The sequence below is a fragment of the Puma concolor genome, chromosome B1, assembly GCF_028749965.1.
Source record: "Puma concolor isolate L17-30 chromosome B1, mPumCon1.1.hap2, whole genome shotgun sequence".
NCBI lineage: Eukaryota > Metazoa > Chordata > Mammalia > Carnivora > Felidae > Puma > Puma concolor.
The window spans coordinates 19,007,599-19,031,413 of record NC_141670.1 but is presented as its reverse complement, the minus strand read 5'-3'; the positions used below and the strand labels follow the sequence as shown (position 1 = coordinate 19,031,413).

General features: G+C 36.8%; 1 long non-coding RNA gene across 3 annotated transcripts in view; it reads right to left on the bottom strand.

Annotated features, from left to right (window-relative positions):
• LOC147581497 (uncharacterized) overlaps positions 1 to 21,319 on the bottom strand; it is a 134,965-nt gene extending 113,646 nt beyond the window's left edge. For 2 of the 3 annotated variants that reach the window (XR_015249681.1, XR_015249680.1), the window contains exon 1: positions 18,242 to 18,322. This is a non-coding gene — a long non-coding RNA (uncharacterized LOC147581497). Of the gene's footprint in view, positions 1 to 18,241; positions 18,323 to 21,273 lie in introns of those variants that run through there. The other variant, XR_015249682.1, reaches the window with a different exon arrangement.
• Positions 21,320 to 23,815: the final 2,496 nt, after the last annotated feature.

Below are 23,815 nucleotides of genomic sequence, written 5' to 3'. Positions count from 1 at the left end.
ATTCATATTTATTTTTAACTTTTATTAAAAATATTTTTCTTTAATTGTTTTTACTATATTCTTTAATTTGTGTATATTTTTTCAAATTCTATTTTACCCCCATCATCTCATTTTAGTCTACTTCATTTTTTCAAATTCTCAAACGATAACCTTTTTTTTCGTCCACCCCCCCACCCTTTTTTTTTCTCTAATTGTCAAACCACTTTCAACACCCAGACCAAAACACACCTAGGATCAAGCATCATCTATTCAATTTGTGTGTGTGTTTAATTTTTAACTTTAATATATTTTTTAATTTTAACTTCTTTTGATTTCAATTTTTCTACCTTATTAATTCCTTTTCTCCCTTCAAAACGGTAAAATGAAGGAATTCACCCCAAAAGAAAGAGCACGAAGAAACGACAGCCAGGGATTTAACCAACACAGATACAAGCAACATGTCTGAACCAGAATTTAGAATCACGATAATAAGAATACTAGCTGGAGTCAAAAACAGATTAGAATCCCTTTCTGCAGAGATAAAAGAAGTAAAAAATTGTCAGAATGAAATTAAAAATACCATAACTGAGCTGCAATCATGGATGGATGCCATGGTGGCAAGGATGGGTAAGGCAGAACAGAGAATCAGCGATATAGAGGACAAACTTGTAGAGAATAACGAAGCAGAAAAAAAGACGGAGATTAGGGCAAAAGAGCACGGTTTAAGAATTAGAGAAATCAGTGACTCATTAAGAAGGAACTACATCAGAATCACAGGGGTCCCAGAGGAGGAAGAGAGAGAAATAGGGGCAAGAAGGGTTATGTGAGCAAATCATAGCAGAAAACTTTCCTAACCTGGGGAAAGACACGGACATCAAAATCCAGGAAGCACAGAGGACCCCCATTAGATTCAACAAAAACCTACCATCAACAAGGCATATCATAGTCAAATTCACAAAATACTCAGGCAAGGAGAGAATCATGAAAGCAGCAAGGGAAAAAAAGTCCCTAACCTACAAGGGAAGACAGATCAGGTTTGCAGCAGACCTATCCACAGAAACTTGGCAGGCCAGAAAGGAGTGGCAGGATATGTTCAGTGTGCTGAATCAGAAACATATGTAGCCAAGGATTCTTTATCCAGCAAGGCTGTCATTCAAAACAGAAGGAGAGATAAAAAGTTTCCCAAACAAAAATTAAAGGAGTTTGTGACCACTAAACCAGCCCTGCAAGAAATTTTAAGGGGGAATCTCTGAGGGGAGAAAAGACAAAAAAAAAAAAAAAATATACACACACACACACACACACACACACACACACACACACCAAAAGCAACAAAGATTAGAAAGGACCAGAGAACACCACCAGAAACTCCAACTCTACAAGCATCATAATGGCGATAAATTCATATCTTTCAGCACTCACTCTAAACATCAATGGACTCAATGCTCCAATCAAAAGATATAGGGTAACAGAATGGATAAGAAAAAAAGTTCCATCTATATGCTGTTTATAAGAGACCCACTTTAGACCTAAAGACACCTTCAGATTGAAAATAAGGGGATGGAGAACCGTCTATCATGGTAACGGTCAACAAAAGAAAGCCGGAGTAGCCACACTTATATTAGACAATCTAGACTTTATTTTATTTTAATTTTTTTTAAGGTTTTATTTATTTTTGAGACTGGGAGAGACAGAGCACGAACAGCAGAGGGTCAGAGAGAGGGAGACACAGAATCTGAAACAGGCTCCAGGCTCTAGCTGTTAGCACAGACCCGACGCAGGGCTAGAACTCATGGACCACAAGATCATGACCTGAGGCAAAGTTGGCCGCTTAACCGACTGAGCTACCCAAGTGCCCCGAGACTTTAAAATACTGTATCAAGAGATACAGAAGGGCATTATATTATAATCAAGGGATCTGCAGACCAAGAAGATCTAACAATTGTAAACATTTATGCACCAAATGTGGAAGAACCCAAATACAGAAGTCAATTAATCACAAACATAAAGAAACTCATCGATAGTAATACCATAATAGTAGGAGACTTCAACACCCCACTCACAGCAATGGACAGATCACCTAATCAAAAAATCAACAAGGAAACAATGGCTTTGAATGATACACTGGACCAGATGGACTTAACAGATACATTCAGAACATTTCATCCTAAAGCAGCAGAATTTACATTCTTCTCCAGTGCACATGGAACGTTCTCCAGAATAGACCATATACTGGGACACAAATCAGCCCTAAGTAAGTACAAAAAGATCGAGATTATACCATGCATATTTTCAGACCACAGTGCTATGAAACTCATAATCAGCCACAAGAAAAAATTTGGAAAGGTAACAAATACTTGGAGACTGAAGAACATCCTACTAAAGAATGAATGGGTGGGGCACCTGGGCGGCCCAGTCGGTTGAGCGTCCGACTTTGGCTTAGGTCATGACCTCGCGGTCTGTGGGTTCGAGCCCCGCATCAGGCTCTGTGCTGACAGCACAGAGCCTGGAGCCTGCTTTGGATTCTGTGTATCTCTCTCTCTCTCTGCCCCTCCCCTACTCATGTTCTGTCTCTCTGTCAAAAATAAATAAACATTAAAAAAAATTTATTTTCATTAAAAAAAAAAGAATGAATGGGCTAACCAGCAGTTAAACAGGAAATTAAAAACTATATGGAAGTCAATGAAAATGATAACACCACAACCCAAAACCACAGAACTGGAATAAAGAAATCATTGTTGCATTATACACTAACTAACTTGGATGTAAATTTTAAAAAATAAATAATAAAATTTAAAGAAAAAAAGACACAAGTCACAAATTACCAATAGCAGGAAGCAGAGTGATAATATCACTACAAAATTTGTCAGATAATAAAAGAATAATAATATTAAGAATGATATTATGGAAATACATTTGACAATTTCCATGACAATGAAATAGGAAATTATTTTAAAGGGCTAAATAACTGAAAGTCATTAAAGAAGGTGTAGAGAATCAGAAAAAAAAAACTATTATCTATTAAATAGATGGAATATATTGCTAAAATACATCCCACAAAACCTCCAGGCCTGGACAGCTTCATTAGTGAATTTGCTAAACAATTACGGAAGAAATAATACCAGATACACTCAAATTCATCCAGAAAGTTGAAAAGGAGGAAATATTTTTCAACTCACCATATAAGGCCAGTATTATACTGACACCAAAATCCAACAAAGGCATTACAAGATGGTTAATTTTGTATATCAACTTGGCTGGGCCACAATACTGAGATATTTGGTCAAACATTACTCTAGATCTTTCTGAGCTTTTTGGGTTTTTGTTTTTTACTGAGATTAACATCTCATTGGTAGACTAAAGTAAAGTAGGTTGCCCTCCATAATATGGGTGGGCCTCATCCAGTAATTTGAAGGCCTCAATAGAATAAAGATGGACTTTCTTACCTGGGCAAGAAGGAATTCTGCCAGCAGATGGCCTCTGGACTTGAACTGCAATATCAGCTCTTCTTAAGTCTCTGGGCTGCTAGCCTACGCTATGAATTTTGAGCTTTCCAGTTTCTATAATCCCATGAGCCAACTCCTTAAAATAAATCTCTCTATGTACATAAATGAGCACATCCTATTGCTTCTGTCTCTCTGGAGAACACTAATCTACAAGAAAATGAATATCCTTCATGAACAGAGATGTCAAATTCTGAACAAACTTTTAGGAAATCAAATATAACAATGAATAAAAAGGAAAATCCCTCATGACAAAGTGGTGTTTATCAAAAGAATGCAAGGTCTGACTAACATCTGAAAAATCAGTGCAATTTGCCATATTAACAGTATTATGTGATCATATGAATATAGTCACAAAAAAAAGTAATTGACAAAATCCAACAGTGCTCACTTCTGATTAAAAAAAAAAACCTCTGCAAGCTAAGAATCAAAGAAAATTTCCTCAACCTAATAAAAAGCATCTATAAAAAACTTACAGCTAACATCATCCTTGACAAAGACAATGTCTTCCCCCACGATCAGGAGAAGGCAAGGCCTTTGCACTTGAAATTTCATTATCTTTATCTAACACTATCCAGGGCAGTGAGGCAAGAAGAAGAAATAAAAGGCATCCCCCAAATAAAGGGATAATTAAAATGTCTTCAATTGCAGATGAAATTATCTTCTATGTATAAAGTAAGATGGAATGTACCAGAAAACTACTAAAAATCAGAAAATAATTTAGCCTAAATTACCAAGTGTATTTCTATTTACTGGCAGGGAACAACTAGAAGTTGAAATTTTAAAAACACCATTTTTAATAGCTCAAAAATATGAAATAGGGATAAACCTGAAAAAATATGTGAAAGACATGTACACTATAAAACATAGCTGTGAGAAATTAAAGACTTAAATACAGAGATACATTTTGCTTATGGGTCAGAAGATTCAACATTGGTAAAATGTCAATCTCTCCAGAAAAATGCATAGATCTAACACAATTCTAATCAAAATGACATTTCTGTAGAAATTGATAATTTGCTTCTAAAATTCATTTGAAAAAGGAAGTAGAATATCTAAAACACCTTTGAAAAATTAGAACAAAGGACCCACACTTAATGATTTTTAGATTAGAAAACTACAGTATTGAAGACAGATTATATTAGTATCAAGGCAAACAGATGAATAGAATACAAATAATTTAGAAATGGACCCACACATGTATGGACAACTGCCTTTTGATAAAGGTGTAAGGACAATTCAGTGGAGAAGGGAGTCCTTTCAACAAATGGTACTGGAAGAATTAAATAATCACATGCAAAAAAAAAAAAAAAAGACCTTTGATCCATAACTTGGCACAATATATAAAAATTAACTAAAAATAGATCACATACCTAAATGTAAAATCAACAATTTTAAAGCTTCTATGAAAAAAATGCCTTCTTGAACTTGTTTAATGAAACATTATCTTACATATGATAAAAGGATGATCTGTTTAAGAAAAAAAGGTGCTACTTGTAATTTTACTTTATCCAAATTATAAATTCTTGCTCATCAAAAGACAGTGTTAAGAAAATTAAACTACAAACCACAGACTGGAAAAATTTTGAAAAACACGTGTCTGATGAAGGATATATACCCCAGAATATATGAGAAACCCTCAAAGCTCCATAAGAAAATAATTGAAATCATGGGCAAAACTTCTGAATATACACTTCACCAACAATATTATGAATTACAAAAAAACTGCATGAAAAATGCTGAACATCTTTGATCACTGGAGAAATTAAAACCACAATGGCTCAGTTGGATGAGAGACCTACTCTTGATTTTGGCTCAGGTCATGATCCCAGGGTCATGGAATTGAGCCCTGCATCGGCTCTGCAGTAAGCATGGAAGCTGCTTAAGATTCTCTTCCCCTCTGCCCCACTCAGGCTCTCTCTCTAAAAATAAAAAAAAATAAAAATAAAAAAACACAACAAGCTACCATTACACACATATTAGAATGTCTAAATTCATGGAAAAAAAGACGATGAAAGTATTGGAGAGGATATGGAGTAACTGAAATTCTCATACACTGTCAATGGGAATGTAAAATAGCACTGCCACTATGGAAAACATTTTGCCAGTTTCTTTGAAAGTTTGATGTATTTTTACCATATGTTCCAACTTTCGCATTCCTAAGTAGTATCCAAGGGAAACTAAAATTCATGTCCACATAAGAACTTATATATGCATGTTCACAGCAGCTTTATTTGTAATAGCAAAAACTGGAAACTACTCAAATATCCATCAATCAATGAAGAGTTAAACAAACTGTGGTATATACATGCAATGAAATACCACTTAACACTAAAAACGTGAACTACTGATAACATGCTACAGCATGGATAAACCTTTGTTTATCGTCAATAGAAGAAGCCAGACAAGGGGTGCCTGGGTGGTTCAGTCAGTTAAGCAGCCGGCTTTGGGTCAGATCATAATCTCATGGTTAGTGAATTCATGCCCCACGTTGGGCTCTGGGCAGACAGCTCAGAGCCTGGAGCTTGCTTCACATTCTGTGTCTCCCTCTCTCTCTGCCCCTCCCTGACTTGTGCTCTTTCTCTGTCTCTCAAAAATAAATAAAAACATTAAAAAAAAAAAATTAAGAAGCCAGACAAAATGAGTATATCCTATACACATAAAGAGGAAGGTGGTAGGAAAGATCAAGTGTGAAAGATTACCAGAGGCAAGAGGAAATTTGAGGGGTAATAGGCTCATTACACTGACTATACTGATAACTTCATGCATGTATGTATATGTCAAAATTTATCAAATTAGTGCAATTTATGGTATGTATATTATACTTCAATAAAGCTGTTTAAAATAAAACACAAATAATAGCTAAGAAAAATTATTTTAAAATGACATTTAAGAAATGCAATCTACATTTATTTATTTATTTATTTAACCCTTATGGAGAAGAAGGGGGGGTAATGTTTTGGAGTAATAGTAAGACCTTATAATTTATTTGAAGTAATTTTTCTCATTCTCCTCCTTCTTTTCTTCCATACGACTCCATATCCATGTTTTTGCAGCATAACATACCTTTCCTATTTAGGTATGTTAAACAACATTCAGCAATAAACCTAGAAAATAGCTTTGTATTAAAAATCCTGAACCATTAGCACTCTAACTTTTAAGCCTAAGAGCATGAGAGAAATGTTTTGTGTTATATTTCACGAACCCACTATATCCTCTGTTAAAGTGAATCAAGACGTTACACAGAAGTTAGTCACACAAGCACTAAAAACTGTGAAGATACTGAGAAACCATTCTATCTCCAAAGCCTTCCTTCTCCAAGAACTTGGTTGGGAGGGCTACCTTAGTGCCTAGCAAGGTTGAAACCATGGAGCTCTGAACAACAGTCAACATCAATGATGGGAGTGAGAGAGATCTTTTCTTTGAAACAGGGAAAGTGGTGTCCTCAGAAGCCTTAGGTATTAAATGATGAAGAAGGAGAGATATTATTTTGACCCAATAAAATTTATAACATTACTCAAATAAAAATAGTCTCCTAATATCATACTCAATTCTGGATTAAATACATTTTAAAACTTGCAATGCAAAATAGATTTTTTAAAATATGTATTTAATATAAATTGACATCCCAATCACCTATTGAATTTGAGTGTTGCAAATAAGTAGCTTGGTAAAGAATATTTGCTTAGAAAGTAATTAAGGAAATCAGTTTTTTAATGAAAGCAATTAACATATTCACAGTGCTTCCATTTAATGTAATTGCTTAATATTAATGTGCAGCATAGATGGTTCAGCTAAATTAGTTTTAATTTGGTATAGAGCATCAAAGCTTTTCAGTGAGATTAGATTTTACCAAATAACCTGTATTTCCAGACACATAAAATGTTTAAGATAGTGATTGGTGAAACATTTCAATATAATAGAAAATTATATAAGATCCCCTCATTGTCCTTTTAGTCAAAGCTAAACTTTTAAGTCATTAAGATGTAAGTCTGCCCAAATTTTAGCAATACAGAACTCACTACAGAATCACTTTGAGATGTCAACTAGTGATGCTCCTGCTTTTCCATAGATTCAAAACTGCTTTTGACAGTTTTTGTCCAAGCAGAAGAACTTCTTGCTGCCCATTCCTGTGTAGGAAGAGGGAGGGGTTTCTACCAAGAGAAACGTGAGTTTTCAGTTTTCTTTACAAGTCTTTTTATTTGCAGACTACATGGCAGACATCTAGAGATCATGAGTCTTCTTTCAAAGAAAAATACTTCCCTTCAAGGGGAGACTGTACATTAACTTTCATGCCATAGAAAGCACACTGGAGAGAGAGAGCCTAAAAAGGTCAGGCTAAGGCAGAGATTTTCAGTCTGTGCCACGCAGCATGCCCTAGGTGTTCTGCTATGTTCCCATATAGGATTCTCTTACAATACTCATCACTCCCCACTTGGTGAGATGAGCACTGCGTGTTATATGTAAGTGATGAATCACTAAATTCTATTCCTGAAATCATTATTACACTATATGTTAACTAACTTGTATTTAAATTAAAAAAAAAAATACTCGTCACTCCTTACGTTGAAGTGATTTGTATATTTGCAAATTGTTGAACTTTTCCTAGAATAAAATACTCATTAAAAGTGCAGGATTTGGAGCCAGACAACGATGTTCATTTACTAGGCCTGCTACTTGCTAGTTCAAAAATCTGTATAAGTCAACATTTCTGTTCCTTTGCCTCTTCACCGAAAAATGGTTAATAACGGTATCTACCTCATATAGTTGTTGTGAGGATTAAAAAATTAATACAAGCAAGGTTAATACCTAGCATGTAATGAACAGTAAATTATTGGTATTATTACTAAATTGTAAGCTCCATAAGTACAGAATTATTTATAACTGTATTTTTTTACCCTGTTTAATTCACTGTCTTGTACCAAATAAATTACCTCCCCCTTCCTGCTATACTTAAATCTGATTCATACTTCAATCTCAGAAAGGCCCATCCTGATCCAATAGGCATTAGAAACCTCATTGTATATTGGGGTGAATGGGTGGCTCAGGTGGTTAAGCATCTGACTTCAGCCCAGGTCATGATCTCACAGTTAGTGGGTTCGAGCTCCGCGTTGGGCTCTTTCTTGACAGCTCAGAGTCTGGAGCCTGCTTCAGATTCTGTGTCTCCCTCTCTTTCTGCCCCTCCCCTGCTTGTGCTCTGTTTCTCTCTCTCTCAAAAATGAATAATAAACCAAAAAAAAAAAAGAAGAAACCTCACTGTGTATGATCCAAAAGCATGTGAATGCTTTCTGCTCTTTTTTTAATTTATTAACATATAATTAACACACAAGGATATATTATTTTCAAGTGTACATACAATGATTCGACAATTTTATACATTACGCAACACTCACCATGGTAAGTACAGTCACCATCAATGTTATAACAATATTATTGACTATACGCCCTATGTGGTACTTTTTGTCTCTTATTTATTTTATAATTTAAAGTTTGAATGCTTATCACTCTTTACTGTACTTTTTTTTTTTTTTTTTTTTTTGTCGTATCTGCTACTGAATAAGCATCAGGAGGACATGGCCTGTATCTATTGACTCAATGCTGTGTCATTAACATATAGATCAGTGTCCAATTGTGAAGGGTATTCAATGAACATTTGATTGAATTAATTGCAATAATGGTTCAACAGAGCTGACCTACCTAGATGTCTAGATGCTAGTTGCTCACATTGATAGTAAAATAAAAACAAAAACAAAACCTGACATTAGCAGAATGAATTAAGAGTCAACCAGTGGATATTTTCATATTTGCACACTTTGCAGTATATTCTACTAACAGAAAAATTAGCCACTTTCATGTCACTAAATGACCATGTCATTTGTATTAAACAGGAATGTGTATAAACAAAAGCAGGTATCGCTATGAAACAAAAACTCTAATCTCCATTGATTTTGTCTTTAGGTCTCTTCTTCAAGTCTTAAGCCTTTCACTTTTTCTCTCACCCTGATTACACTTAAAACGTGACAATCAATCTTGCTCTGTGCTCTTTCAAGTACAATCCTGTACTTGAAGCAGAAAAAACTGCTCTTTGAAATCAGCCATCCTTTGAGATTACCCCTCAACAATACTGCTCTTGCCTTGGGAATGGCCTTCAGAATCCTTTTTCCTTTGTTAGTGCTAATTCCCTGTATGATGTGGTTTTTCTTCACACTAGCTAGGACTGTGGTCTGGGCATCTCAGCATTTGGAAATTAAAATTGTGTCCATAGCAGATTTTTTTTTTCTCAACACCGTTCTATACAGTGGAAATACCTGTCCCTTTGAAAATTAGAATATAACCTTATAAAGGCTCAAAATCAACACCAAAGTGCTAGTTGTATAGATATTTCTCTAAGGAAATTGATAAAATGATATTTTGATAAGCTAAGAGATGCAAATAAAAGATTGTTAATCACTTTAAAATGACAGAGTACTACAAATTCTAATTAATGCTATAATAATTTGAAATGTGTAATATACGCCAGAATGTTATTATATTTTTGTAAATACCAATGCATTAGATAAAATCACAATCTAATGAGAATCTCTCAATAGCTATAAATTGTGGCATCTGTTTATATTACATTGCTACTGATTTTTCCTATTGTGCCTTCTTGCCATTTAGCATAAAGAAATGTATTGTTATGCATTCTCCATTATTGATAGCTCTTCATATATGTGGTTTCTATTCATCATTTCCTTTATTTTGTTCAGATCTATTTTTAAAGAAATTATGTATGTATATATGTATGTATGCACATATTTTTGTGATTTAGTAACATCTCTGAGAAATTTCTGTCTGAACAATGAAATCCAAAGTCATAGGACTATCTAAAATAATTGTGGCATAGAGCTAAAGTCAGTCCTTTTGAATAATCCACTCAGATTTTGAGATGGCTAGAATATCTCAAATACTATAATATACTGTTTTTATAAAGGAAGCAATTTCTGCCACCATGTTTCTGCTGTTCTTTCTGTCCTTCCATACATACAACCCATGGATTCATAGATCCAATATTTTCTGCCCATAGAAATAATTTATTTTCAATTTGGTCTTTCACTGGACCACTTTTGGCAACAGATGATGTAACTGCTGGTTAAAGAAGACCATGGGTTCACCTGCTCCCTTCCTATTTTGGGAGTCTCTATGGTTATCATAACTGATAACTCTCTGACTCTGACTTCTCAAGGGTAAGCTGTCAAGTAGGGGGCTGCTTTTTAAAGACCAACCTGGAAGTGCTGGTGCTCCTCTATTGTATTCCAGCTTCTCTGCCTAAGGCTGGGATGGCAGGTCAAGCTGGAATGGACCTCCTCTGCCTAGCAGTTTAGCTTTAAGCAGAGGGAAAATGAAATAAGAGTCCTCATTTGGCCAAAGCCAGGTTCTCAAATGCAGCCTTAATCAGAAAGCTTCCCGAAGGGCCTACTGAGTATTTGTTCAGCAAGAAATAATTTGGTACTTGGTATCTCATTGAGTATTACTCTTTGCATGTACAACTCCCTCCTTTACAGGAAACCCCATAGGAAAAGAAAAATAAGTGGCAGGATTCAGAGATACAACTCTTGCCAATCTATGCTCCAAAAGGAAAATTAGGGTGCACATTAGAAACTACTGTATTCAGTGAGCTTCCTTCAGACATAATGGACACCAGTCTTACAATAATTCCATATTCTACATCTGTAAGTCTGCAATTTAGTCCAGATTGGCTCAGAAACTGAGGATCTATGAATATCCCAGTTATAGGTTAGTGCCCCACAGCCAAAATGAGCTGAATTATAATAATATTTAATTGTTTCTTCTGTTAAAAATTCTTTTATGAAATTATTATCCATGAGGTAATAATTATTATTACTTCCATTTTCAATCCCTTAAAAACAAGCTCAAGGAAATCAAATTGATAAAATTCAAATTCAAAATTGATGTCCCTGACTACTACCCAATTTTGCCTCTTAATCAGATAGTCCCTTATCAGATATAACACTTACTTTACTTACAGTATTGATACATGGAATTCTAACAAGATATGTATTCATCTGTCTCCTGCCTTCCCAGAAAATAAAGGAACCTACCAATCATGTTTATTTCAAAGCAAGTGACTATCATAGACCATTTGTTTAGAATAGATTCTATGAAAGACAGGGGTGACAGAGCGTGTGAAAACCAAGATTCCTTGGAAGTACATACAGGATTGCCTAAAGCAGAACCAGTTCCCTAAAACACACACTAAATACTTCACAAATTTGGCTTATGCAAGTGTTACCAATAGAGACTTATCTATAAATAAGAGTCATATCACTTTAATTCCTTTCAGAGAAAATAGAATCAAGCACCTGAACCAATAGCAGGAGAAGAATAAAATTATTTGACTCCAGACACCAATGAGTGCTGAACTGCAAAAAAAAAAAAAAAAAAAAAAAAAAAAAAGGTCCAATTTTGGTCCTCACCATTTTGGTCCATAGCCTTTCCATCTTATTTGAGTCCTTTCTTTCTCTGTGTCCTCTGTGCTACTGGTATCCTCAGAGTTCCTTCTTACCGTCTCTACTCCCTTCTCCCACTGCATATACCCTACCACATCTCATCAGTATTCAAGTAAACTCAAGTTGACATAGATCTTTTCCATTTTCCTTCTGACCGCTCTGTTAAACATTTCCTTAAGTTACTTTCTCCTTTCTGGTATAGACAAAGGAAGAAAAGGAAGGATGTAACACAGCATTCTATTACTGACAAGAAAACAGAAAAGTGAGAAAAATGATCCCTGCGTATGCGGTGGTATATTCTCCTCTTATTCCACTAGTAAGAAGGATGCGTCGGCAACCCTGACATGCTGCCTCTACTAAAATAGCAGAGTCTTTGATTCCTCACCTTGTTTATTGGCAAAAGCTATCTGAAGGACTTAACATAATTAGAATGGCAGCTATCTTTACATAGGGAAACTTCTTCAAGAACCTAAGATTGCATCCATGGAACATAGTAAATGTCTTCTTTAGAATTATAATGTATTTAATTGGAACACTTAATAATTGAAACACTAGAAAACTCATAAACATCCTCTTTATTTATAACATTCCTTTTTTGGTCTACCTTCACAGTACCTAAGTCAATCCAGTTTTCACAATGAGTACTCAATAAATATCATATTTGAGGGTCTTTTTTATTTCTGTTGAATGAGCAAAATATTGAGTAAGGCCAATTCAAAAAGGACACATGCTTCACTGACAAAAAAGCAAAGACATTCTCTGCGAATCTCTCTCATAGAGTATTCAGGCAATAATTTTTATTAAAAATGTATCACCAACAATCATCTAGCAATCAGTGATATAGAAAATATCTAAGTTATCACCAGCATCTTACCCTTCCTTTGCTTTAATACACTTGAACATGTGTGAATAAATACCTACATGAAAAGCAAAGCTAAAATAATCCTTCATAATTTATTCTGTGTCTGAAGGCAAGAAGGAAAAACATCATAACTTTAGAGTTCAGAGAGATCTCTTTGATGTTAACCTTAAAAATGTCTACAATAATGGATGGAATTTAAATAGTATATCACTTTCAAAACATTTTAATTTACTTTTTACCTTTTTCTATTCTCACGACTATCGACTTTGTGAAACGGAACAAGAATTATTGATTCTATTTCACAACTAAAAAAACTAATGCTCAGACAGGTTGAGAGATGTGCGTTAAGTCCACCTTTCTTGCAGGCAGCGAGTTAAGATTCATCAGAGGTTTCTATACTTCTGATCCTGTGATCTTGCTACTTTCAAAAAAAGGATGATGCTTGCCATAAATCTTTATCAAGGCGGGACTGAATATTATGAATTAACAATGTTTATATTCCGCTCACTTTTACTCTTTATGTTTAAGCCGCTTCTCATTCTCAGACTCTACCTACCTCCTAAAATTCTGTCCTTATGTTTGCTGGCCCTGGCTGGGTAGGTTCTGAATTACAAGGCAGTTCCTATGCTTTCTACCCTGTGCCCCAGAATTAATCTTAATCCTGCCCCCACTTCCCTCTGTGATATTCTGACAGAATTAGTGTTGGCACCAATTCTTGTGCCTCAGACACAGTAGGCACACTTAGGTATGGGTTGAATGGACTTGAATCTCACTGCCTGGTATCATACTGCTCCCTCATAAGGAAATTTTGAAAACACATATAAACTGGTTTGATTATGGCTTCCTATAATGTTGCTCTTCTTTCCCCCAACTTTCTAACACAACTAACCAAGGAAGGGCATTTTCCACAATGATGGCCCATGCTGACAGTACTGCTCACCACAATGACATCAGAGAACCCAAGTCAAGTATGAAGTTTGAAAACATTTCCCCCCCAAATGGATATTTCTCCAAAGACAAAGAATATCCCCACCTCTTTAGACTCACTGGTTACCCATCATGATTGCATTTCAGCAGTATTTAATGCCTTCATCCAAAGGGGACTACAGGCAGAATTGATAGGCTAATTGCAGAGGATAGTGCTGTAAAGATGGGTTAATAGATATAACCACTTTAATGCCACCACTTCCAGATTTCTGACAACAGCACCAGCAGACCAGGTTTGTTCTGGGAGGTTTCAAATAATGTGGAAATATGCACATACTAAAAAAGGACTGCTGAATGAAGCCAGGATGAGAGGATAAAGAGAAGGGGGAGAAAAGGAAATCACCCTTTACTGAGCACTTCCTCTATGTCAGGCAGTTTATATACATTAATTCTCATAAAGTCCTAGAAATCACTACCAGTCTCCTTATTATGTTGGTAAGATAACTAAACTTAGATATTTCCCCCAGCTCATTAAACAGTGTATTTCCGCGTACACTTTAACAGGCTTGTTAAATAGGTGCACTGTGTGTACCTTGTGATGGTGGTCAGACTCGAATCCCAAGTCCCTTGTCCTTCTGCCATAGCCTCCAATACATAAATGGTGTTATGTTGCTATGTATACTATTAGGAAATAGGTGCCAAACAGTGTGGGACTCTTGCAGCCTTGTATACAAGGCCATTGCTACTATTTTATAAGAAAGTATATTTGTTCTTCAATATTTAATCCACGAAGCTGAGATGAAAAATAAAAATACATCAAATATTACACACTGGGATCTAGTCAGATTCCAGCCTACAGCACACATTTGAATGGAAACTGAAAGGAACCCAGAAAACTAGAGTAATTCTCTAAAACTTAAAAGAATTTTTGGATTAAAAAGGACTATATGCGGATTAGCTTCATGAATTTCTAATCCAACAACTGAGCAGCTAGTCCAACACCCTTGTTTTCTAGACTCAGAAACTGAGGATCTGAGAAGTGAAATAATTTGCTTTAATATTCAGTTGTTATCTGCCACACACATCTGTTTTTCAAAGCAGACTTCCCGAGGATATCAAGGTGCCCTTCCATAATTGTGGGACCACCTCTGCAAGCTATCATTATGAAGATTAATTATTTGTTTAACACTGATGGATCTGGCACTGTACCAGGCATAAAGAATATGTGCTTAGGGCTCAAGAGACACACAACCTAAATCAGAAAGACAAATAGATGTCTTAAGAGCTCAAAGGGTGATTAGAACCTTGAAGTGTAAGTCACCATGTTCACATTTATTAAAAAAAAAAAAAAAATGTCATTCTCCCCTTTCATTGCCTTAACAGCTCATAAATAGCAGTGAGACGGGTAGGACGACAATAAGAGCATTTGTGAAACTGCATGCAATTGCTTGAGAATATTATTCATTTTAGTGAGTTTATTACTGGACAGCTGTTTACAAATTTAGAAGCAGATTGGTCCATGGATGAATGAATTTTGGTTGAAGAAACAGGAACATGAGGAGCTTGTGAGGTCCTTGCTGATAATATTCATACTAATCAATGTTCCATAATATCCCACAGGGAGCAGTTGGATTTTTCCACATCAGTTGATTAGCGGTAAATATTGTCAGAATTATCATGACAATGTAAAGGATATAAAACCTATCTTTAGGGACACCAAAAGCTCAGGAGTTCATATGAAGCCAGAAGAAAAAAAAAAAAAAAGTTTTCAGACTTTAGTGTTGAAATGCAGGTTTAAAAATCCGTTAAACTACTGTTTGCTTGTCATAACTAGGTTATATTCATGTGGCCTATAGTAATGTCAAAACAAGGTCTCAGAAGAACCATTTTTTTAAAAATGTTATAAGCATAGATTTGTAATCATTAGAACTGATTTCAATTCCTAGCTCCACCTCTTATGTATATGACTTGGGCAAGCGACTTAAACTTGATGAGACTCAATGTCCCATTATAGGAAATAGGAATGATAATACCAGTATCTTAGAGTTATTTTTAGGCTAAAAAGAAATGCCAGCATAATGCTTAGCACAACATAGGTACTCAATAAATAGTAATACAGTTTATTATGTTTCTCACTTATGAGCCTTCATGAGTTTAGGAGTGCTCCCCTCATAGAGACTTAAAGATGTGGTTCTTTGTCATGTGACACAAAGAAAGGAGTGCCTGCTTTGAAACCAAATAAACATAAACCCAAACAATGTATTAAATTTTCAAAAGGTTTAAATTCACTGAACCTCAGCTTTCTCATTGAAAAAAATGGAATAATGAAACATAACTCAGAAAGCAGTTGTAAAAAATAAAAAATATATATATATTACATGTGAGTAAAGGACCTAGAACATTATACTTATTTTAAAAAATGTTACTTACACATACATTACTTAATAGACCACATTTTACTGTAACTACTTGTCTATTACATCTATGCTACTGTAAATATTTAGAGGAAATCTGCTGTTTTTTCATCTCCAAAGTCCCAGTGCCTGAGTAGTAATTGGTTATTAATTTTACAGAGTGAATAAATGTATATTTTACTTATTACTCAAAAGTGACCACTAGAAGAGCTTTTAATATTACAATAAAATTTGACAGACTATAGGATGTTTGCATTTTAGTTCATAAGAAGACAGCCCTTACTTAAAAGAATTTCTTCAATGAAAGAAAAGAAAGAACAGTAACTGGAAAAAATAAATATATCCAGACCCCTGACTGGTCATCAGTTCATCTAATCATTAATTCAAATATGCTGCATGCAAGACATTGCATAAGACCTTAAAGATAGAATAATAAGACAGGTTTTGCCCACATGGAGTTCCAGAACAGTGGAGAACATAGATACTAGTCAAACAACTGTCAAAATACATGTAAAATTACTACTGTGATAATTGCTATGAACAATGAGATTAGAATGCCATGGAAGCATACGTAGAAGAATTATCAAATGGGACTTTTTCTCCTTTTGTCTCCAAGTTTCACCAAGGTCCTCTCAGTTGATAACTACGTGGATGATGAGTGATTACATCTTCAAAGAAGGAACAGGTAACCCAAAAGTCTCTATCGATCTTAATCATCTACCTCAAGGCCACATAAGAGAGGGCTAGAAAATAAAACTAAAGGAAGATGCATTTAAAGAGAGAATTCCTTGAATGGAATTCACAGGAGTAAAAGCACTGTGGTATTTTTCCATCACCATTCCTGCTCCCCACAAATTCAAGTAAAATACCTGTCCCCATGGTGACTGGGGTTACCTGCACTAGAAAACGTGAATGTCACTCCAGGCATTGGTATTAAGCTATGAAAAGTCATGGGCACTCTTCATACGCTTACAAGAAGACAGCACTAGCGAGCTTCACTGGCATCCTTGAGAGTCTCAGGGCTTCTTTGAAGCTGTAACTAGTGACTGAGTCTTGACAGTAAAACACGGAATGTGGGGGGCGCCTGGGTGGCGCAGTCGGTTAAGCGTCCGACTTCAGCCAGGTCACGATCTCGCGGTCCGGGAGTTCGAGCCCCGCGTCGGGCTCTGGGCTGATGGCTCGGAGCCTGGAGCCTGTTTCCGATTCTGTGTCTCCCTCTCTCTCTGCCCCTCCCCTGTTCATGCTCTGTCTCTCTCTGTCCCAAAAATAAATAAACGTTCAAAAAAAAAATTAAAAACAAAACAAAACAAAACACGGAATGTGGGAGGATAGAGAAGAAGCAAGCTGGACTGCCAGCAACAGAGTTCTTGTCAATGGAGTGGACACTGTGTAGCTAAGTTTGCTTCACGCTGGAGCATCTCTGAGATGGTTGATTTTAAGTGTCAACCTGACTGGATCACAGGATGCCCAGATATTGGGCTAAACATTATTTCATTATTTCTGTGAGGGAGTTCCTTGATGAGATTAGCATTTAAATCAGTAGGCTGAGTAAAACAAATGGGTGCGCATCATCCAGTCTGTGCAAGCCTGCATAGAAAGAAAAGGCAGAGCAAGTGAGGTTTTTTCTCTCCATGCCTGACTGCTGAGCTGCAACGCTGCTCCTCTCCGAACCTCAGACTGGGAATTTTATTAGCAACTACTCTGGTTCCCAAGCCTTCAGGGTCAGATTGAACTACACCATTGGCTTTCCTGGTCTCCAGCTTGCAGATGGCATTTCATAAGATTTAGTTAGCCTCTATAATCATGTGAGCCAATTCCTTATAAAAAATCTCAGTCTTCCTCATTAAATAGATACAGCTATATAGATACACAGAGATATGAATGTGGATACATAGATACAGATTCTGTTGGTCTGTTTGTCTAGAGCACTCTGACTGATTCAATCCCACCTTCAGGGATGGAGGTGGGCTTTAGGGCAGGAGTTGAGAGGAATTATCAAATGATTATATAGAAAGAAAACAGCATCCAGTGAGGTCAATAACTTACCATCTTTTCCCTCAGCAGTTACTCCTCCTTTCCGGTGCCCAATATTGTTTGGTTCAGTTTTGTTTCTTAGAGAAGAGAGCTAATTATTTGAGATAAAATACACATTAAATATAGATCTCTTTGTAAGATAAAGTAGTTGGAGAAAAAGCTAGACATGGGGCCACAGAGGAAAATGATTCATTAGTGATTTCCACCCACAGCAGGATGAAAACAGGGTACAGAGGTGAAAAGAGAAAATGGGTAAGTGGAAACAAGGAGGTCAATTCTAAATGAATGTTTTATCGATAAAGAAAATTATCCCAATTGTCCAAACGATTTCTCAAAAAAAAAAAAGTCAAACATTGATTCATGATACTCAGTGAAAATACTCTTGGTCTCATTAGTTTGGAAACTGATTTTTTAAAAAACTTGCTTTCTTAAATTTAATTTACAAAGTACATGATCATACATTATCTAATCCACTCTTAAAATAAATATGGAGTGACCAGGTAGAGCCCATTGGAAACTCTCACTTGCCCAAAATAAAAGGGAGCATCAGGGAGTGAGGGTAGTAAGAATTCATCTCTAAAGCAAAGAATTTCTCTGGATTGCTCTCTCCACTGATGACCTTGAAGTTCTCCAAAAAAGAACACCTTTGAAAAGGCTGAGTTCTATTCTTGGCAGTTCCGCTTGTAAGAATTCCCTAAGATCGCAGCCCTCTTCTGGCACAAGAAACGGCTCTCCGACAGTGGTATCACTAGTCATCCTGATTTCTGAGTGGCCTGTTTCATATCTACAGAAGTTCCTTCCAATTCGCTGCCTTGGGTGATTTCCCAAGATATGGTGTATAAATAGTGTTAGTTTCTTGTACCAATTTATTTATTGATTAGCTCTCCCACAGGTGAGGAAATGGGAAACCATGATAGGCATATATAAAATCTGACAACTAGCCTACTTGGACAGAATTTTGCACAGCAATCTGCTTCACTGCTCACACCTGCATAGCTGTGTCATACATTTAAGAAATCTAAATCATTTCCACCACAGGCACATCATAGCACAGTGTACAACTTCAAGCTCCTTTATCAGGAAAGCTAACTACATTCTCTTATTAAGTTCACACACTGTATTTCTACACTGTGTCTTTAATATATGAGTATCATTTTCTTTCCTCCCTCTATTTTGTGCATGGGTTGTGGCCTGGAGATATATTCTTAGTTCTGTCCTTCTCTTTCTCCCTATAACATGCCTTCTTCTCCTATTCACCAATCTATTCTCACAAGCCTAGCCATCAGCAGTAACTCCTCCTTCCCTGGGTCCACTCTATCCCTAGAAGCTTCCTCTTTAATCACTTTCCCCGTGTCCTTGGGCAGCTCTGTGGAGTCCTTAAACTTCTACACTGCACGTTTTTTATTCCCACCTAGAAGGAAAGTTGAAAGCAAAGAGTGACATGTGATTAATCACATGCAAATTCATGCATGTCTTTTCTTTTCCCCAAAGCATTCTTTTATGGAGCGATCACAGATTTTTAAATTGAAGGCATGATAGCAACTTAAGTGTCACTGTTACATTATCTCAAAAAAAAAATGTATCGATTGAGCACAGGCTATGTATGCTCAATATGGTAATGAGGACACAGATTAAAGCAAGCAAGAAATAAAAATTATGCACAAGGAACTTTATTGTATGAGTTGCAGATAAACTATCACAAGAAGTATCATATAAATAGCATAGGCTAAACCTCAGGAGAGGTCTAAAAGAGGTCTACGGAGTATTGAGGAAAGAATACTGAAATAAAGTGGATCAAGGTATTCTTTAGAAAAAGGATGTATTTGAGATTGATGAAATGATTAGTAAAGGAGACAGAGATACTGAGAGGTTGGGGAAGTCACTCCAGAGAGAAATTAGGAGCAAAGACACATGCAGATACACAGAGTTACTGGGGAAGAGCCAATAACCAATTTTGGATAAATATTAAAATAATTGAGTGTAGAGAGTATGATGGGGTCACTTATGTCAAGCAGTGACATAAAGATTCAGGACGGCAGCCAAGGGCGATGAGCTGAGAAACAGACACTGCTAAAATCAGAACACGCTGACAGTACCAAGAACTGCTAATTAACAAGGCCAAGAGAACGTGGAAGAACCAAGAACTGTTAATCACTAGAACCAGAAGAGGCCTGAAATGGCTAACGACTGATTAAACTCCTTCAAGAAGGCAGGATTTCTGCAGCAAGCTCTCTGATTTTCCAGATGCTGACTCTTCCACATCTGACCACGTACGAAAGGCCAACTGCCACTGAACGCCCTGCGGGGCTGACCACGGAACATAATCAGCAGTTAAGTGCTGACAGCTGATGCAGAGCAGACGGAGTCCTCATTTCAGCTGTGTGCTCACCGACTGATTTTCCCTTTGGTTTGTTCACTTCTTACACTTGTACTTTGTTTATTATGTGGCTTTGTATTGTATGTCTTGTGTATGCGTAGGAAGCCAAGTGAAAGGAGTTCGGAATCCCAAGCCTGTTACAATTGTGTGAACCCTGCTTTATGAGTGAATAAGCTAACATCGTGGAAAGACACAACGTGTGTAGTGCCTTTATAGCACGCTCGTGACGTGGAGCAAAGCATACAGCAAAAATGGTCACTGGAACTGTGTCATGGAGACCCAAGTGTGCACGAACAAGGGTTTCATAAAATTGACAGACGGTGATAACCAAAGAAGGTGCTAGAAGAGAAAAGTGGCATGATCGAAATGTATCAATCACCCCATTAATATGAATACAGTAGCTATCCAGGATACTTTCCCCGGCCCCCACTGGATGCCTGAAACCCCAGATAGCACTGAGCCCTCTATATATTCTTTTTTTCCCTATACATACACCCCTATGATAAAGTTTAATTTATAAATGAGGCACAGGAAGAGATTAACAATAGATAACGATAAAATAGAATTATAACAATATACACATAAAAGTTTTATGAATGTGGCTTCTCTCGCTCAACATATAATACTGTACTCACCTCATATTAACGGGCCATGGTAAAATGCTTACCTGAAGAGATGACGCAGTAAATGACGCAAGCGCTGCAATGCGCAGCTTCTGGCTACTGTGGACGTCATGAGCCTCGGCGTGAGACCCGGGCTTGACGGCTGGGGATTAAAAGCAAAGAAAGCTGAACCACAAACGAGGGGACTACCCTACCCCTAAGAAAAAATAATCATTACGGTAAAAAGGTTTTACCAACGTTCCAGTAGAATAGGTTTGTTGTTGGGAAGCATAACGTTACAGTTAACAACCCAAAGTCCTTCCTGACAGGATATGTGCATTACTAATTTATAATGATTATAGTGTGGGAATATTGACTTAACATCGCAAACTCCCTGAACATAATGTGAATGTTTTATGATTCAGAGAGAATTTCAGATACTTGCAGGTTTTCTGAGTCACTATTGGCAGTAGCGGTTCTTTACAAGTTAACCAGGGCAGTTTCATGGAGTAGTTTAGAAAAAATATCTATGGCAATCATTTTCTTTTTTCTTTTTTAAATTTTTTTAAATGTTTATTTTTGAGATAGAGCGCTGGCAGGGGAGGGGCAGAGAGAGAGAGCGAGGGAGACACAAAATCCGAAGCAGGCTGCAGGCTTTGAGCGGTCAGCACAGAGCCCCACTCGGGGCTGCAACTCATGAACTCCGAGATCATGACCTGAGCTGAAGTCTGACACTTAAACCCAATGAGCTACCCTGGAGCCCCAATCATTTTCTTTTTTGTAAGTATTAGCCAACAACTGCAGCAGGATCAAAATTATAGATACAATTCAGTTATGCAGACATAAAATTTTAATTTTCCCATAATTCAACTCAATTTAGGCCGGTTCCGCATAGTTTAGCTTCTCCTAACGTGCAAAAGACCTGAATCGTGTTACTTCAAGGTAACACAATCATTTCTGGTTAAAAATTTAGACGCTTCGGGTAAACATTTAAACAAACTTAGTATTTTAGTTTCTCATGATTAAAAATTTAAACTTTGTATCTGGACCGTTTCCCACTTTTAAAGACACCTCCCTTTTTCTCTTAGAATTTGTCCAAGAGCCAAAGGATTATAAGAGGACATGCATGTTGGGGACGAAGATACTGACCTTGAGTAATTGTTGCCACCCCAGCCCAACCACAAGATGTCTAAACTCAGTTGTTTTTGAGTTTTCCTTCTTTAACACTATTGCCTCTGCTGCTAATGTCTTGGGACATCGCTTCTCTCGGCACATGAACTATACTATGATGCTACTGGGACCTTTGTCACAACTATCCCAAAAGGCAGCATCTCCTGGCATGAATACTGCTGCTTAATTTTCAAAAATTTTCTGAGGATCTGCAGAATATCTCTGTGCCCCCCCTGGAGACAAAGGAGTATTGGGAGGCTTTCTCTTCTCTGCCTAAAAACACCACGCAGGCGTTCCTGATCGCTGCAGCTGCTCATGTTGGTGCTGGGTCCTCTGTAAGGTAGGAGCCTCAGAGCACACACCTTTGCTGTTATTGTCATAGATTCCATGGTTTCCTCTTCCCTGCACCAGGCAAGGGAGCAAAAGTGCCCTGGCAACCTCTGTAGTCCAGATCCATATCCACTAAATTCTTTCCTCTCCCATCCCAGAAAAACTTGTTATTTTCTTTGTTTTGTCGTGGAACTCTGTCCTTACATCATACCCTGTATCCTTCCATAGTCTCTGACATATACCAAGAGCTTGATATTCTTAGACTTCCTAAATGTGGCTCTTGATATTTAAAAGGAAACGTGGTAAATGGGTGATGGGTATTAAGGAGGGCACTCGTGATGAGCACTGGGTGTTGTATAGAAGTGATAATTCACTAAATTCTACATCTCCAACTAATAGTACACTGTATGTTAGCTAACTGAAATTTAAATAAAAGCTCGGGAAAAATGAAAGGAAACTTAGGATTCAGAAAACTCCATTTTCTCTCAAGTGCTTGGCTCTTGGAATTGAAAGCCTAGTTTTCAAGACTAGTGTTTCATATCTGTTCCCTTTTAAAGTTTATTTTGAAAGTCAAAGCTGAGTTACGGTGTATGTGTTATTGATGTTTATTTCCCCAAGGAAAGCATATACAGAAAACTGTTGACATTGTTTGACCAATAAGCTTAAGGATAAGGGTAAAGTTACAAAAAATTATACAGCTTACTAGAAAATTATTATCATACCTATATATAGATATCATGACCCATATATGGGTATATTAGCGTGCTCAGCCTGCCACAACAACATACCACAGACTGAGTGGCTTAAACAACAAAAATTTATGTTCTTATAATTCTGGAAGCTAGAAGTCCAAGATCAAGGTGCCATCAGGGTTCCTCTGATAAGGCTTCTCTCTCTGGCTTGTAGAAGGCCACTGTCTGGTTATGTTCTCACGTAGCCTTTTTTTTGTGCATACACAGAGAGATAGAGGGAGCCCTCTGGTGTCTCTTCCTTATCCTTGTTTCCTCAATTAATCTTAATTATTTCCTTAGTCTCCCTGTCTTCAAATACAGCCACATTGAGGGTTAGAACTTCAATATATGCATTTTGGAAGGGACATATAATTCA